An 18,873-nucleotide genomic window follows, 5' to 3' on the forward strand; every position below is an offset into this window, starting at 1 on the left:
AGCTGTGAACATGTGGGATTAGGGATTCTCTTTTCTGGGCGCCACACTAGTAACTGCTCAGAACAGGTTCTAACTTTAATACCACACTGATTGAAACATGTTACGTGTCCCATGTGACAAGTACCTCTGTCACTTTTGAAAATGCTGCTTTGGATCCCAAACTAGTTCAAGTGTTTTTACAAAGGCTGAAAATTCTGTTTAAGGCACATAGTGCTGATCTACACGGCAGATCTCTGGAAGATTTAGGTTTGACATGCTGAAGGTTTTTTCAGATAGCTATTGAATGACAACAACATTTAACTTGGAAATAATACCCCAAACCTTCCAGCTCAGCTGTGGAGCTTTCAACTATTTTGATATCATAAACACTGTTAGAACAAGCTGCCATCATGCAGACAATGCTTAGCTGGCAAGGCAATGTAGTTTATGCAGTATTTATGTTACCTCAGTAAACAAAGACAAGTAAAACACTGTACTTGTTAACACCAATTCAAAAGAAAGAAACACTTGTACAGCAATAGCTATAATCCCGTTAGCAGTTCTGAAGTTGTCTCTGTGTTTCACTGTTATTCTAAGATCTTTTTACAAGACTTTTTAAATGTTTAATAGCATGTAACTCTGACTTTGTTAGTGAGGACACTGTGTGCAATATTGTTTCATAGTTTTTTTATAAGAAACATTCGTATGTCAGTGGCTGCTCATGGATTTTGGTGAGAGCGGGTTTTACATTTATGCTATAAGAAACAACACTAGGAATGAGTACATACGTAAGAGCGCCATAGATGGTTTTCTTTGGGGCTTTTCTCCATCAACTGGGATCTAAAACAATGTTCAGGTTAGCTGGGATAATTGCTGAAATAAATGAATGTTTATAGATGCTATGTGCAACTGTGCTGAAGTCATCAGTTACACCAGGGTGATTTTGGTCCATGTTTGTTTATGACCAGCAATGCTGTTAATAAAAAATGCACTTTGAAATCTTTTATTGACATCAAAATCTGAGGCTTTGGATTGTAGGTATCTGTTAGAAAAAGTGAGACTGGGGAGGGGTTCTGATGTGACATCACTGGGAAGATGACTACCTGAAGTTAGACCTCCATGGATGAGATGATACAATCCACAAACATTATTGGTCCTGATATCCTTAACTCTCCAAAACCATTCGCCCCATTTCTGAGACGTGCACCCATGGTAAGGGGACCAATTTGAAAAGCTGCTTCCCCAGAAGAAACTTTCTGGAAGATCCTCATTCAAGCAGCTTGCAGTGTCTGCAGAATCAAAGATGGCTCCTGCAGGAGGAAAGAGAACAGACAGAGCAGAGAAGGACATTTGACCAGAAAGGACTTTGGTGAGTTAGTCTTAGAAACCAGAAATTTAAAATCCCTTATGGAAGCACAGCTTGATAAAATCAAAGTGGAGATAAAAAGAAATTGAGGGCAGGGTCACAGACCTGCAGATAAAGGTGGAAGGAAACCCCCAATCAGCAGTAAATCTTCAAAATAAGATTAAGATGATTGAAAAAAGGAGCTTGTAGAGGAAGCTGAGATTATAGAAAATCATGAGAGGAGGAATAACTTAAGAGTCATAGAATCATAAGGAAGTAGAGCTGGAAGAGCCCACGAGAGGTCATCTAGTCCAACCCCCTGCCTGCGGCAAGATCATCCCTATTCAAACCATCCTATACAAACTTATAACTCTTTGTACAACTACCATCAACCCTGACACAAGTGTTGCAGGGCACTAAGGTGTGCCTGCTCCTTTAAGGGCAGAACCTGCCTAGAGAGAGGGCCCTAGCAGCCAGGCAGGAGCCCACAGGTGCAGGTTACAGGCCTAAGGAGGGAATTAGCCTGCACCTGCACCTGCACCTGGTCAGCTGACCGGAAGAGGCAGGGCCCTGGGCCCATATAAACCCCAGGGCTGGAACCAGAGAGGCAGTTCCCTGCCAGCAGGGAGGAATTGCCCAGAGGTGCTGCAGCTGCCAGATATGCTGCACTTAGGGCTAACGGGGCTCCAGGAGGTCACCAGGTACTCTCGCCTACAAGGCACTTAGTGCCAGGGAAGAAGTTTGACTCTTTTAAAGGGACAGAACACACCCTGAACTTCCTGTGTTATGTTATAGCCTAGGGGCTCAGATGTTTGGTTGCTGTTTTATAATACTGGTGGATTAGGCTGAGGTTATTGGGGAAGGAGGAGGCCTCATTGAGGGCCTCCAATAGCATGGGATCCCGGTGCCAGTGAGTGAGTGAGCACCCAGCGATGACTGGAGGCCAAGCTAAACTAAGGCCTTGGAGGGACAACATGTGAATGCCATCTGCAAGGCTTGGGGTGTGGTAAAAGGGTAGTTTGGAGCCACGCATCTGGCTCATAAGGCTAAGGGTGTCCTGGGAGGCATCCATTTTGGAGCGGGACCCAGAAGGGGTCCAAGAACCCATGGGGTTCAGTGGGGTCCATCAGGACTGTGCTCAAAATACAAACTTGAGGGTAGCCTCCCTATTTATTATAGTACAACAAGACATGGCAGATGAGAGAGGGTGTCCGTTGGGTGGGTTTGGCATGGTCAAGGAGCCCTAGGGGTTTCACGGTCATCCCTGGGGTCCCCATTCCATGACAACAAGACATAACACCCTCACCTACCACAAGTAAAGCAGGATAACCAAGGGAATCAGCACCCTGTTTCCTAAAAGGTTGTTAATGCGCACTTGCAGGTAGAGGGCCATGCCCCCCAGTACAGAAGAAGGCAAAAACCACGGAGTTTATATCAGTCTGACTAGGGGTTAAAATTCCTTCTTGACCCCAAATATAGCAACCAGACTGACTGCGAGTGGAGGGGCAGGACCCTTCAGCCAGGAACTTCCAGCTTTAAGTCCCAGTAAGAGCATTGGCATACCCCAGTCACTATCCCCAGCCTTGGCTGCAGCCAACATCCTGTGCCTCTGAGGATGGCTTAAAAGCACCCTGCCACATATAGCAAAAAAAAAAATGGGGTGCGTGGGGAGGTAATAAGCAAAACCCAGAAGCGTGGGAAATACCCATAGCAGCACATAGACATAGCTATGCCTAGACTATCTCCAGCCAGTGGCTGTCCAGCTTTTATTTTTTTTAAAACTCTCCATCACTGGAGGTGTTACATAACATTTCTCAGCAGTCTGTTCCACTGCCTCCTTGTTTTAACAGTGAAGAAGTTTTTGCTTGTATCCAATCTGAACCTTAAGAATAAGAGGACTCTCAGAAGGTAGAGAAGGGAGCTCCAGTAAACTATGTAAAGCAAGTGTTGCACTCCTTCCTACAGCTGAAAACAAAGGTAGCAGTCTTTGTAGACAGAACACAGAGAGCTCCCTCTGCTCCCCTCAGTTTGAACAAACCCTGAGATGGATGCTACAGTTGCTCTGTTTTGAACAAAAGGAGCAGAGTCTGAAGAAGGTGAGAGAGATTTCTGATCCTTTTCTGGGAGGATATAAAATAAAAGTGTTGCATGCCTTGTCACAGGGAAAATTAAGGAGAGGGAAGAAACAGAGTGAAATACCAGCATTTCTCAGAGAAGCAAATTTAAAATACATATGGGGTTTTCCTTTTAAAATTCTCTTTACACATCAAGAACAGCAGGAGAAAAAAGGTCTGAAATCATTGAGAAACTAAACTTAATGGAAAAGATCCTGGAATTTCAGCCTGAGACTGACACAGGCAGTGAGAAGCAACTGAATGTACTACTGTAATACTGAATGGCAAACTGTTAAGCCCTGGGGAGGAAGATACCAAAGTACCAGGACAAAAAGACTGGAAGAAGTCACAAAACTAGTCATATTCAAGGAAGTTTGAGTGGGACTGAGTAATAGTATGGAAAGGGGAATATTACTGGGGGATATTACCGGGGGTGGAGGGGAGAAGATAAAACTGCAGTGCCGAGAACTGAAATAATTAGAAAAATGGAGCAGTAAAGACATATTCGAAGGCTAAAATCAAAGGGGAATTGGATGGGCGGAGAGGTATAAATACAATGTAACATGGGAAGATACTGGGGAGGTCTGAAATATGGCTCTGGACAGCTCCCTCCAGTATCCAACAAACTATAATATAGTGCCATGACTCTCCTTGGGTGACAGTCAGGAACCTCCCAGGAAGGACTTTGCTACTCAGGTATGGAGGGATTCCATATCCCTTTCCATCTCGGACCTGGTGGGACTGCTCGCATGATTGGAGCATAGCCATAGAGGGCTATACCCTGCTGAGAAGGGACAGAGTAGGGAGAAAAGGCAGAGGAGTAGCTCTCTATGTGAGAGAGCAGTACACCTCTGGAGGCTGATAGATAAGCAGCTTGCAACCCTCTGGGTCAAGCTACAGCGAGGGGATGGGATGGGATGAGGTGAGAGAAACCTAACTGTAGGCATTTACTACAGGTCACAGAACCAAGGGCAGGAGCTGGATTTGAAGTTCTCTCGAGAACTGGTAGAGGCCATGCATGCAAGGGAATTGGTTGTCATGAGTGACTTCAATTACCCAGACATAGATAAGGAGGAACACTTGGCTAGGGCAGGTCATTCACACAGTTTCCCGACTCTGATCAAGGAGCTCTTCCTGACCCAGGAAGTGCAAGGGCCAACCAGAGATAATGCTTTCCAAGACTTGGTCTTGGTCAAGGGAGATGATCTGGTGTGTGGCTTGAACGTTGAGGGCAACCTGGGTGACAGCAACCATGAAATTATCAGGTTCACTGTCTGCTGCAAGGTTGACAAATCAACCAGCAGGATTGAAGTACTGGGCTTCAAAAATGCTGACTTCGACAGGCTCAGAGCATTAGTAGGGGAGGCAATGCAGGAGCAGGGACGGAAGGCAAATGGAGTGCATGGGGAGTGGTTGTTCCTCAAGGATATGATCCTCAAAGCACAAATGAAAACTATTCTCATGAAGAGGAAAGGTAGCAGAAGGACTGGAAAGCCCTCCTGGCTTAATAGGGACATTGCGGTCCTCTTAAAAAAGAAAAAAGAGATGTACACACAGTGGAAGCTAGGGACAGTCCTCATGGAGAACTATACAATAGCGGCCAGCACTTGTAGGGAAATGATCAGGAAAGCCAAGGCAGTGACTGAGTTTAAGTTAGTCACGGGAGGCAAGGACAATAAGAAGATTTTCTTTAGGTATGTAGGCCACCGAAGGAAAACAAATGGAAGTGTGGGGTCCCTGCTTAATGCCTCGGGACAGCTGATAACTGACATTCAGGAAAAAACTGAACTGAATGCCCACTGCTTCAGTATTTCACCAGACCAAAGGGAAAGTCAAGCAAGATGAGGTTCATAGGGGGCATGCCAGGAATGACAGCCCCCCCCCCCACTGCAGATACTGAACAGGTGCAATACCAATTAGAAAAGCTAAACATTTATAAGTCAGTGGGACCGGATGAACTCCACGGGAGAGTGCTGAAGGAGCTGGCTGAGGTCACTGTGGAACCCCTGGCAAAGCTCTTTCAGAATTCGTGGAGCACGGGGAATCCCTGAGGATTGGAAGAGGGCCAACATTGTTCCCATCTTCAAGAAGAGGAAGAGGAAGGACCCCAGGCAACTATAGGCCAATCGGCCTAGCCTCTATGCCAGGGAAAATCCTGGAAAAGCTCATTAAAGAATCTCTGTGCAATACGCTCATGGAAGGTAAGATTCTGAACGACAGCCGGCAAGGCTTTGTTGTGGGTAGGTCTTGTCTTACTAATTTCATCTCCTCCTATGACCAGGTCTCTCGCTGCCTGGACATGGGAGACGAGATATACCTAGACTTCCAAAAAGCTTTTGATCTAGTATCCCACAATGTCCTTGTTAGAAAACTGGAAGATTGTGGGCTCAGCTGCTCGACAGTTCAGTGGGTGGGAAATTGGCTCCAGAGCAGGACCTAGAGAGTTCTCTTGAATGGATCTGTTGTCCTGGTGAGACGTGGCCAGTGGTGTCCCCCAGGCGTCTGTGTTTGGACCAGTGCTTTTCAACATCATTATCAATGATTTGGATGGAGGAGAGAAAAGCTCGCTGGCCAAGTTCATGGACAACACCAAGTTATGGGGCAGTGTGGTCATGTCAGAAGATAGGTTGCTGATGCAGGCAGACCTGGACAGGCTTGAGAGCTGGGCAGACCAGAACTAGATGAAGTGTACCACTTCCAAGTATTAGGTGCTCCATCTGGGAGCAAACAACCTTCAACATACATACAGGCTCTTTGGTGACAACTTGACTTGCACCGCGGCTGAAAAGGACCCAGGGGTAATGATTGACCATCACATGAATATGAGCCATCAGTGTGAGGCAGTGGTCAGCAGGGCAGATAACATGCTGGCATGCATCAACCGATGCTTCTCATGTAAAACTAAGGAAGTGATACTCCCTCTGTACTCTGCACTGGTGAGACTGCAGCTGGAGTACTGTGTCCAGTTCTGGGCACCGCATGTCACCAAGGACGTGGAAAAACTTGAGAGGGTCCAGAAAAGAGCCACCTGTATGATCAGGGACTTGCAAGGCAAGCCATACAAGGAAAGGCTGAAGGGCCTGGGCCTCTAGCCTAAAGAAGAGAAGGTTGAGAGGCGACTTGATAGTGGCTTACCACTATATCAGAGGAGTGCATCAGGAGCTCAGTGAACAATTGTTCACTAGGGCACCCCTGGGGAAGACCAGGACCAATGGATAAAAACTCCTGTAAGGCTGCTTCAGGCTTACTACCAGGAAAAACTCCTTCACAGTCAGGGTATCCAGACTGGAATAAACTCCCTCCAGAATTGGTGCAGTCAAGAGGAGACTGGGCAGTCACCTTGCTGGGGTCACTTAACCCCAGTTGTCTTCCTGCCTAGAGCGGAGGGACTGGATCTGATGATCTGCAAGGTCCCTTCCAGCCCCTAATAATTTATGAATCTATGAGGGTTAGTGTGAATCTCTGCATTTTAGACTAGGGGTAATGGGTGCACAAATAAGGATAATTTCAGGATCCAAAAGGGAGGGAAATTGGACTAGGAAATGAGGGGGAGTGGGGGAGCTTCAGTAAATGAAGTTAATTTTAGGGTGAGAATGTATCAGAGAATACACAGGAATATCAACAGTATTGCAGATAGATTGAGACAGACCAAATGTAATGTACATATGTGTTAGTTTTTATATATATTATAAAGAGGTGAAGGGACTTCCAGGTAATGCCTGTTCATCAGCCAGTAAACCAGTCTCCAGCTAGACTGCACTCATGGTGCTCTGGTGAGCTGCCAGAGGACTGGAAAAGGGCCAATGTGGTCCCCATTTTCAAAAAAGGGAGGAAGGAGGACCCAGAAAATGTTAGGCCTGTTAATCTTACCTTGGTCCTGGGGAAGCTCTTTGAGGAAATTATCCAGGTGCATATCTGCGAGAGGCAAGCAGGGGAGGGTATGCTTAGGGGCAACCAACATGGGTTCATTAGCGGCAGGTCCTGTCAGACCAACCTGGTGGCCTTCTATGATCAGGTCACAAAATCCTTGGACGCAGGTGTCGCGGTGGACGTAGTCTTTGAGGAGTTTAGGAAGGCCTTCGACACTGTCTCTCACCCCATTCTCATTAAAAAATTAGGAGATTGTGGTGTTGATGCCTAAACAGTCAGATGGGTTGCCAATTGGCTGGAAGGCAGCACCCAGAGAGTGGTGGTGGACAGGTCATTTTCAACCTGGAGGGATGTGGGCAGTGGGGTCCCGCAGGGCTCATTCCTTGGGCCTGCACTGTCAACTTGGATGAGGGGGTGAAAAGCACCTAGTTTAAATTCTCAGATGACACTAAGATGCAGGGAGAGATGGGCATGCTAGAAGGCAGGGCCAGGCTGCAATTGGATCTGGACAGGTTACAGGGGTGGGCGGATGAGAATAGGATGGATTTCAACACTGACAAGTGCAAGGTGCTGCACCTGGGGAGGAAGAACCGGCAGCATACCTACAGGTGGGGAACTCCCTTCTCGTCAGCACAGAGGCTGAAAAGGATCTTGGAGTCACTATTGATTTCAAGATGAACATGGGCTGCCAATGTGAAGATGCGGTCAGTAAGGCTAACCGCACCTTGTCATGCATCCACAGATGCATCACAAGCAGGGCCAAGGAGGTGATCCTCCCCCTCTATGCATCACTGGTCAGGCCGCAGCTGGAGTACTGCATCCAGTTCTGGGCGTCGCACTTCAGGAGGGATGTGGACAACATCAAGAGGGTCCAGAGGAGGCCACTCGCATGATCAGGGGGCAGCAGGGCAGGCCCTACGAGGAGAGGCTACGGGACCTGAACCTGTTCAGCCTCCACAAGAGAAGGCTGAGGGGGGATCTGGTGGCTGTCTATAAACTGGCCAAGGGAGACCAGCAGGCAATGGGAGAGTCCCTGTTCCCCCAAGCACTACTGGGAGTAACAAGGAATAATGGTCATAAGTTGACAGAGTAGATTCAGGCTAGATAACAGGAGGCAGTACTTCACAGGGCGGCTAGGATCTGGAATCAACTTCCAAGGGAGTGGTGCTCACTCCTACTCTGGGGGTCTTTAAAAGGAAGCTAGATAGACACCTTGCCGGGGTCATTTGACCCCAGCAATCTTTCCTGCCATGACAGGGGGATCGGACTTGATGATCTGCTCAGGTCCCTTCCAACCCTACCAACTATGAAACTGTTTAATGTTAACACATATAAGCATTATATTGATAGTACAGATGATAAGTTATAAGAATTGTTGTATACCATTTCCTTTATAATTGTATAATAACTTGAACCTCATGCAGTTCTTGTGTATTACTCCAGTGTTGGAGTTTTGTTTCTATATTTGTCTGAAAAGAAAAAAGAAAGTGTGCAATTCTTTGACAGAATGCTTTCTAAGAGGTTCAAGATGCTTGTAACCTGTAATGGTTACTAAGAAGGTCTCTGGAGATAACTTGGGGAGCATGGCTAGCAGGCAGAACCCAGAATTAACAGTTGAACTCTGCATTCCAGGCTTAGCTTCGCTACTCACTTGCTTTGTGACCTGGTATGGATCACTGAACTTTCCCATAATTTTGTTATCTTATCTGACAAATGGGATAAGTATTTACTAACCTTCTGGGAGTGTTGGGAATTTGAATCAATCTCTGACATCCTCTGAGGAAAGGAACTATAGAAATCCATGATGATGATGATGTACCATAAAACATACGTTTATGCTTCGTGGCTGCACTTCACGTTATGCAGTGTGCTATTTACTCAGAACAAGTTAATTTCATACATAAAAAGTCCCTGGTTAAATGTAACGTAAGGTCTTCTGAAATCATGCATTTGTATGTATCCGTACAGTGCCCTGGGTAAAAATTCCCTAATCTTGATTGGATCATATAGGCATTGCTATAGTTTAAATCGTGTAAATCTGTTAATCTGTTTCACATGTGTTCTATTAAGTAGCTCACAAGCAGCTCATATTGGACAATAACAAATAGACACCTGTGTATACCTAGATATACTGTTCAGCCAGAAAAGATATGCAGAAGACAAGACTGAACAGAACAGCTCTGCATAAAACCAGGCATCCATATAAGGGAAGAAAAATATCACCAAAAGCTGCAAGATTATTAGCATTATTATGCATAAAGAGTAGTTAAGGAAGATGTTACAAGAGGAACAGACACATTATTCAAGTGTCTTAGAAGACAAACCATCAGCAGCAGTGGAGAGAGAAAAGGCTTCTAAAGGAACAGGGTAGCATTTCAAACATTAAATTGTAAGGGGACTGAAGCTTTAAGAAATATGTTGGATTTTCTGTATGATTTATTATTTGAGATTGCATTTCCCCCAGATACCTACATTCTGTATTGTTCATCAAATGTCCATCAAATATTTCAAGGCTTTTCAAGGATTAGAGGGGTAGTCTCTGGCCAACCCTTGGGTGAAGTGAGATGGGATGGGCCTCAGGAAGTCTGCTTACCCACACAGTCACAGTGGATTGAAGAGGAGTTTTGATGGCTGAGCAATGTAGGGAAACTTAGCATAGGAATATGGGAGAAATCAGTGAGGGACACTGTTTTCATGAGGCTCAAGAAGGTCAGAAACTTGATTATTGTTTTTATTTGTATCATAGTTAAACTTAGAAGCTCCAGATGTGCTGGCTGCTGTATGAACACGGAACAAGCCACAGGCCCTGCCCTGAAAAACTTAATGTAAGACTTTGTATGTCTATAACTGATGTAGCTGTATCACTAGACTCTACCAGCAAACCTTTCAAGCAAACACTTGGCTGGAATGACTTCTGCAAGATTGATCTTGTCTTGAGCATGGGGTTGGACTAGATGACCTCCTGAGATCCTTTCCAGCTTACATCAGCAAAAAAGTTCTTTGCTAGTGTAATTCATATCAGTTTCCTGAGTAGAATAAGCTCTAGTTACTTGTATAAGCTGTGTCTACATTCAGATTTTTGCTGCCACGATTGCCAGCAACAAATCATACTTGTAAATGACTTGGCTATGCTGTCAAAGCATTTATGTATAGACAAGATGTTAGTAGTACAGCACAGTAAATCAGCAGTATGTGCAGGTGGAAGTGGGAAGTTCACGTTTTAGAGAAATGCTGATAGAAATGAGACTTCCAAAAACTTCTGCCCTGCAACACTGCACAAATGGCCCATTCCTGGTGGCCAAAGAGGGTCAGGTCAAGCAGATCAGCACAGCTGTTCCTGTTCCACACAAGGAGTTAAAACATTTTGAGAACACTTGTAGAACTTATTATAACAAGGAGGAAGATCGGGATGAGGAAATAGGGTTTAGGGCTCTATTTCTGCCTCTCCTGAGCAGAGATTCTAGTTGAAAATGTTCCAGTTGCCCAAGAAGCGTTTGAGACACTTTGAAGGATTAAGTCTCATGGAATGTCTCTTGGTAGGGCTAGCTCAATCTTTTTACATACTCTTGGGTGTGTCTCAGGTTTTCCACCTACAACACTGGGGTACTGAGACCTCCCAGTCATGCTGGTTTGTTGTGAGATTTGATTTGCTCATGTTTCTAAGAGATGTGAGAGCCTATGATGAAAGGTGATGTTGAAACCCAACGTAGTAATGTAGTATGTAATATTGTAAAAAAGAGCAATCTGCAGAGTTGTTTTAATTGTTTCCAAATGTAAAAGTTTAAGCATTTAAAAAGTATTTAACCAGGTAACCCATAGCCCATTGGTATCAATTACTGGTTAAGAGCTGAAACTGACATTTAGTAAGTATGTTAATTGATAATCCTACTAACCTACTACAGGTATCTTCTTAAGTGCCAATTATCTGCCTCAACATTCCTGACAATTTGAGTTTGTTAGTAAGAATCTAATTAAACTAGTTTATTGCTGATGGAATTACATGGAGTAGATTTCTCTCTCACATACTTATTAGACCTCAATAAGTGATCCTTAGCAGTCTGTTGCTATTCAATTAACAAGTAATAACTTCCTTAATGAACCTAATTGAAATGCTTGAGTCAGGAACCTAAAAGCAAGTGCTTTACTTTCGAGTACTTTTTAGTGTGCTAGTCTTGTTTACTTAACAAGAGCAGAATGAGGATAAGCCACTGAGGAAAAGACTGATACCATAGTGAGAGCCCTGTCTTGGTAAATCCCTGCCTAACCTGATCGGAAATTGTTTGTCTGGTGATTTCTATTCTATTTGAATATCTGCGGAATAAAACAGAGCTGGCTGAGGATGTTTATAAGTCAGTTTGCCTCTGAGGATTTAAAACCATGGAGGAGATTCTGCAGCATGAAATTCTGCTTCCAGGGCATTAGCTCTGCCTCTTGCAATGGATGTAAAAACACTTGGTGCTCCACTGGGAACTGTATAGTTAAATCTCTGTGCAGTGCTGTGGATCTTCTAATGTTCACTTATTGATACAGTTTGAGTCCCTTCAATAGTCACTCCTGCTTTGCGGTTCTGCATATTTGGCTTAAGTGACTGATAGAAATGTGATGGCAGATGTGTTTAATGATTTAAACTCACCATTGCAATTATAGGAAAAAGTGCACATAACTAGGGGTTTTTATAGTGTTCCATGTACATTTGCTGGATTTAGTATACTAGTGTCTTACTGAGATTTGCATTAAATCACCGTAACTTCAATCTCAGCCCACAAGAAGAGCCCCAGACTTTATATATAGACTGAAATCTGTCTTGAGTGACCACTCATGAGACCAATGCAAATTGGTTGCTTATCTGAGTAGCTTTCTAATCCGTATAGAAAAGAACTGTATGCAATATGTTTGAAGATATTTTGGCGTGGTCCTTAGATCAGAAGGTTCCATAATAAGGACAGTCTCTTGCATAGCTTTTATAATACATAAAGCAAGAGACATTTTGGGTGGGAATAGTGAGTAATGGTTTAAAAACTGTCTTGGGAATCAGAACTAAACTCTGATTTGTCCTGCAGATGGCATTTGCAGGTGATTGGTCTGCAGGGGCAGATCCCAGTAGGTACTTGAGGGGGAGGGAATTAACAATTTATTCTATTGGGAAAAATGACTGTATTGGTCATCATGTTCTCTCATAATTTTTAGCTGATGGATTTAATGCCACAATAACATATTTGTTACCAATATATTAATAGGTCCTTTCTACTCATTACATCAGGGGTATCTAATGAATCCTTTGCAGCCATACTGATTACTGGGGCAAAACAGATCTACTTGAAAAAGATTAAGAAATTACATGTCAAATATTTTGGCTCTAGTGAACTTCAATTTATATTCCAAAGTTTAAAAAAATTGTGTAAAATGAATGTTAATGGACTGGCACAAATTTACAAAATTAGGAAAAAAACAAACCCAAACAAACCAGAATTCAGGCTGCTGTTCTTAGTGCTAATGCTGGCATCATCCTCGGATTTGGGGAAAAAAGCTGCACAGACTTATTTGCAGATTTGCTGTTTGTTCACAGAACAAAACAAGCCACAATAACAAAACACGTCCCAAAACAAAGTGCAGTTGTGAACAGTGAAAACTTTAAAGACAAATTCAGGACTTGGTGGTTCAAAGCCATCCTTTATTGCTTTGGATGGGCTCCTATAACATTTTTAGGATAGGGAAGGCTCAACTCACTGTCGTATTCCTATTGGACATGTTAATTGGTGTGATGAAGTTAATTCAAATTGATTGAGAGCTTGTATGATCAAGCCAAGGATAAACAGGCCCATTTATCTTGTTGAATGGATGCATTTTCAAGACACAAATGCCTAACCTGCATTAAGTTACATTGCCTTTCCAAATTCTGTTACAACAGCTGGGTACAGTGTGCACCTGTCCATTCCAGCACATTTCCCTGCAGTGCCTCAGTCCTGTTTTGGAGAGGCTACTTCTAAGGGGTGAGAAGGGGATGAAAGGTAAAAAGACCAAGTAACAATTCAGGGTCCAGCATTTATAGCTGGGTGGCACGGGGCCACCATAGTACTTGCTTTCATTGGTGGATAAGTTATACTGAGCTGACAATGGAGCATTTGCTCTGGGGTAGATAATGCACACAGCCACACCTTTTGGTAACTTGTTTGTATAGTCAGACCTATAGGAAAAGCCAAGTGGAGGAGCAGGCATGGTGGGGCTGAACTTTGTTTCTTGTTGTTGTTCCTTTGTTGGTCAATGAAGTGAAACCCCAGGAGAAGAGTTAGTTTTGAACCTACACTGGATCTAGGTTAGTTTAGAGCAGGCAGGAAAGTCTACATTAAATCTAGTAATATGCTCAGAGGTGGATTAAGGTATACTGGGGCCCTGGACAGACACAAAATTGGAGACCCCCTTCCCCCATGGGAGCTGGGCTGCAGGGGGGGAAAGGGGCCCCTTCCCGTCCTAGTGCTAGTGGGGAATGCTGGGTGGACTCTGCCGGGCTGGGGGGGATACATGCCCGCCTCTTCTCCCTGCTCCTTGCCCCCGCTACAGCCAATCGTACACACATACACATGCATGCACACAGGCACGCACAGAAACGGGTACGCACACTGTACTCTCACTCTGCACGTGGACACAGACACAAACTCACTCTCCCTGCCATGAACAGACACCGACACTAACGGATGGACAGACAGATGCTTTCCCCTCACAGGACCCCTCCCCTCTCCCCCACTTTCAATCACACAGAGGCAGCTCTCCCTCACCCTGTCCCCACCGTGAGCTCAGTCTAGCTCACTGCCTGGCCCCTATTGCACGTACCCGCAGGGAGCTGCTGCCCGGCTGTCCCTTGCGGCCATGCGGATGCAAACAGCAGGGCTCTGCTGGACCAGGCCGGGAGTGCCATGCCATGTTGTGTCTCTGCAGGCGGGCAGTGGCACTGGGAGGGGTGGCTGCAGGGGGGCTCTTCTGGCCCAGCTCAGTCCCCTTGCCTCCAGGGAGCAAATGCAAAAGCCACTGTTTTAAATTTGGTGCTATTTTTGTCTCCCTGCTGGGAGACAAAAACAGGCACCAAGTTTAAAACTGCAGCTTTCATTTCCCTGGTGATGAGGATCCCGGGGCCCTGAACTGGAAGAGGCCCCTGGGCTCGTGCCCACCTGGCCCGTCCATTAATCTGCCTATGAATATGCTAGATTTAGATAGCAACTGCTGACCTTGTTAGCTGTGTAGCATTTGCTGCAAGATTTCTTTAGAAGTCAACATCATGAAGCTGTCTACTCTGTCAGCCAAATTCAGATCAAACCACATTTTTCCTCTTCAAAATCTGTTGAATGGCTTTTAAGTGGTTTTAATCTAAACTGACAAAAAGTATATTTTTGGCTTTGTGGCCTCCAGTACTCCCTTTGACTCCCCAGGATTGCGACTGTTCACTGCTAAGGACTTTTGAGGTGTACTCTGTGCCTCTGTGTTTACAAAATTCACAGCCCCATCAAAGGGAATTATTTATTTCTATGGAAGAGAAAATCTCCCTTTTGACGAAATAGTACACTGATGCAAGGAACATGAAGTAAATTGTTATAATGATCCAGTATATGCAATAAGTTGTTACAATATGGAACAGATTTGACATATACTAAAATGTTGTGTTCATGATCTTTCCAAACTAGCAGCATCAATTATGGAGAAACTCTGAAACAGCATGTGGCTTCTTCACAGCTTGTACTTTTGCATAACCTAGCTTCTGATCATGATGTCACTTTAGATGAAGGACTTGCACAGAGCACAATAAACTGTATGTTAAGGTTCGCTTATGTCCTCCAGAAGCTGAGCAATCAAGGTGTATTAGAGATGCACCATTTTTGCATGTTGCTGAGATTTGCTGAGCCACTAAAAAGAGTAGACTAATCGCACAATTGAATTGTCCTCCTCCTCCAGCCCAAATGTCCTAATCCCGAGCATTGCCAGTACACTCTCCCGTTAGCCTACTGCAGCCTAAATCGATTATTTGATGATAAATGCAAATGCTTTCCTGTTAATGTTCATTCCCTTTTGTTTTGGGTTTGCTCACACTCCTTTGGTGTTTCCTTTTCCTAGACATTTGAGTAATTGAATATGAAATCCTGGCCCTGTAGAAATCACTGAGACTTCTGGCCACTAACTGATAGAATCAGTATTTCACCCCAAGTGGCACAAATATTGGCAGAAACTGGAAGCCAAAGCTGTGTGTGTGAGACTCCATGGGGCCAGCTCTCATAATCAGACTGATGTTGGAAGTGCTTTCCATTCACCCAGTCATGGAACAGAAATAGGGACATGAGACTAATTTGTGTGTCCATTATTATGCAACACAGCTTGAGTATAAAGAAATACATTTAGGTAACCCAGAACAAAAAACCGGACAATGTTAACGGAACAGATTTGATCACCAAGCATTTCTTGGGAGCATGCAGGCCGTCTCATGGATATTCCATGTGCAGGAAAGGAAGTTGCTTTCATCTAATGCATTTGTTGTGATTCATGCACTCAGCTCTATACTCAATTGCTTTTTCATGTGTGACCAGTAATGTGAGTTAGAGCTGGGGAATAAGTGTGTTTCAAGTGACATAATTTAAAAACCAAATCTATCCCCGCTTGTCCTACTAGGCAGCTACTCCATTTCTGTCAGAGGTCTTGCATGCTTTTAGGAGCTGACATACAGGTACGGATACCGGAACAAATGACATCTACACGGACGGCTAGTTGCATAAGCCATCTCTGACAGTGGTTAAGGTCAGATACTGAAAATTATTTTAAACCCTATATTGCAGAGCTGGCCAACCAGCAGCACAAGTGCCACAAGCAGCACAGGCAGCCTGTGTGTGGCATGCAGCAGACCAGGGAGTGGACAGAAAGCACAGCAGCAGAAAGCAGAGAAGAAGCAGGGTGCACATGGCAGGAAACAGAAAGCAGAACAGATCAGGTAGAGGAAAGGGATCAGAGTGACATTTGTGGAGGGTGTGAGGCTACTTTGTGGCATATCTGCCAAAAAAGTAGCTCCCCCCCACAAGAATGTATCCAGGCCTGACTCTGCAAAGAGATATGTATTAGTGTAAACCTCCTGCCTGGTCCTGTTGACGTACGTCATCAGGCGAAGCACTCGCTCTAATAAGAGTCTCACAGTTAAGGTTACAGAATGGGGGCCATATTATGCAGAATTTTATTGGTTAATTCCCCCCCAATACACCGCTTGCCTCCAAAGTAAACCTCTCTTTGCTGAAAGATGGGACCATTCCTGACAGTAGTCAGGCCGGTCTGTCTGTGTGGTAACATTTTCTCCCACTTCCTCACCTTTGAAGTATTACACAGCTAAAGGAAGGATATATGTACAGCTCTCCTTGGCTGGAATAAGGCACTGACACGCCAATCTGTCAAGGCAGAATTCACTACTATTCTAGGAACTCAGGGGATTCTCCAACGATGCCTACAGGGGATCATGCAAGAGCAAATGCATATTGTTGAGCTATGTTAAGTGCTTAGCAAAATGATGTGGCTTCACTTACCATTTTGAGGGAAAAAGTTCACAAAAGATGATGGTGGTGACTGTAGGAAAAAGCAAGTAGTCAGACCAATAAATCAGGGCATTGCATGAATTCAGAAAGTACTAATAAAATCAGAGCTTCCAATAAATTTCATTTCAGGCAGAGTAGAAACATTCCATCAGTCTGTGGTTCAGGACAGATTATAATTTCAGATGTGCTGAAGACCAATGCAGTATGGCTCAACAACCTTACAAAGCTATATGCATGCAGGCAGCATTGTATGGGAACAGATGCTATTCTTGCCAAATGGGTACCTGTTTACTACTCCTGAGGCTAAACATACAAGAAACTATAACCCATGTGGTAAAGGGCTAACTAATAGAAAGCAGGCAAAGAGTTTTTTAAAATATATTTTGTACTCTTGCTCTTTATTAATTTTAATACAGAGACATTTTAAGGCAGACCTTCTTGCCATATGCCGTACACTTACAGCTCACTCACCCTTCCTGGAGACCAGCTGCTGTGTTTATGAGTTTATTTTGTCACAATTAATTTAAAAAATATTTTGAGTCCCACGACATTTTCATGCACCTGGGAAAATGCCATATGACTCTTCCTCACCTCTACCTGCCCTGGACCTTTCCAGGGATGCACTATTAGGTTGGAAGCTCTTTTCTCTTCTATTTATTTGCAGGGAACACACTCTAGAGTTCAAGATCAGTGGTGGCAAAAATAAAAAAACAAAGAAACAACAGGAAAACTTTACTACCATGGGGACTAGATGTGTGCAACATAATAATACTTTTACCTGCTGGTCTTAAAGCACCATATATAAACATTACACCACCTTATAACCTCATGAGACTTGCCCAAGGTTACAGTGAGTTGGTTGCAAAACTGGTGCAAGGTGAGAGTTGACCTGACTCCCATCACCTAAATCTGACTTTAGACAATATTTGAATAGGCTACAGATTTATGACAGAATTTTCCTATAGGTGATTCCAGAACCATCCCATTACCACACAAACAAAGCCTCATTCTTCTTCATTTTGTGTTTCTGGTTTTTTGTTTTTTGTTTTTTTTTTACACTTTATGTATTTTTCAAGAAGGTGCAGCCTAGATTCTGTGGTGATAAATGCAGATACTGTTTTGTTAATGTTCATTCCCTTTTGCTTTGGCTTTGCTCACCCTCCTTTGCTGTTTCCTTTTCAATGGATGGAACTTCTTCCTCTTCCTATTGTTCCCATGAGGAAAGATGCATATGCTTCCTGTGCCTCTCCACTGCGCTGAGCCCTCAGATGAGACTTAACACAGACACGCTCTTCCCACAGTTAACAGCAAATCCCCTCAGTGAACTCTCTGAGCAAGTCCTGTTTCTGCCCTTCAGTTTCTTCAGCCATCTCTGTATCTCTGAACTTTTCTTCCAGTGAGATTGTACTTTGGACACTTAACAAACAAACAAAAAGAGGCCAGAGAGGATTTGAGGTCAGGACGCACTGAAATCACTTTCACTTCTCTTCTTGTTTAACCTCTCTGGTTATCCTGTTGCAACAGAGAAGCCATCTGTTACTGCTTTGTCTTTGTTGTTAAGGACAAAGTAGCTCAGAAACTCGACTGCAATTAACTTGTTCCTTGAATTTGCGCTTCACTAGCTTTTTAGGAATGAAACGTTTTCCTTTAATGTTAAAATGTTAGCAGTATCTTGTTCTTGTACCCCCTGGTCCTCTTCCATTAATGGTGAATAAAGAATGTTTTAAATGAGCTGGTATGGTATGTTGTATGAGTAATGTACCCTAATGAAGAACATTGGGACAGATGAAATGAAAAATAGTGCGCCACCAAAAACATATTACTCTGAAAAATATAGAAAGTATCAATATGAAAACAACTCGGTTTGGATTGTGGTGGCTGCATTACTGCAGGCAGAAGAAATAAAACTACTTTGTGGACAAAACTGCCCCAGTGTGTGTCTGGATGTTGTTTATACTGATTAAAACTTATTTATATATTCAGATTACTAAAGATCAACTGAAAAATAATT

General features: G+C 43.9%; 1 long non-coding RNA gene across 1 annotated transcript; it reads right to left on the bottom strand.

The window, feature by feature from the left end:
- Positions 1-694: 694 nt before the first annotated feature.
- On the bottom strand, positions 695-18,398 carry LOC149852216 (uncharacterized). The gene is made up of 3 exons (XR_016439286.1): positions 18,021-18,398; positions 16,854-16,893; positions 695-1,289 (listed from the first exon to the last, which is right to left on the bottom strand). It is a non-coding gene; the product is annotated as an uncharacterized LOC149852216 (long non-coding RNA).
- Positions 18,399-18,873: the final 475 nt, after the last annotated feature.

The sequence above is a fragment of the Crocodylus siamensis genome, chromosome 15 (assembly GCF_052110815.1).
Source record: "Crocodylus siamensis isolate JL-2025a chromosome 15, ASM5211081v1, whole genome shotgun sequence".
NCBI classification, from domain to species: Eukaryota; Metazoa; Chordata; order Crocodylia; family Crocodylidae; genus Crocodylus; species Crocodylus siamensis.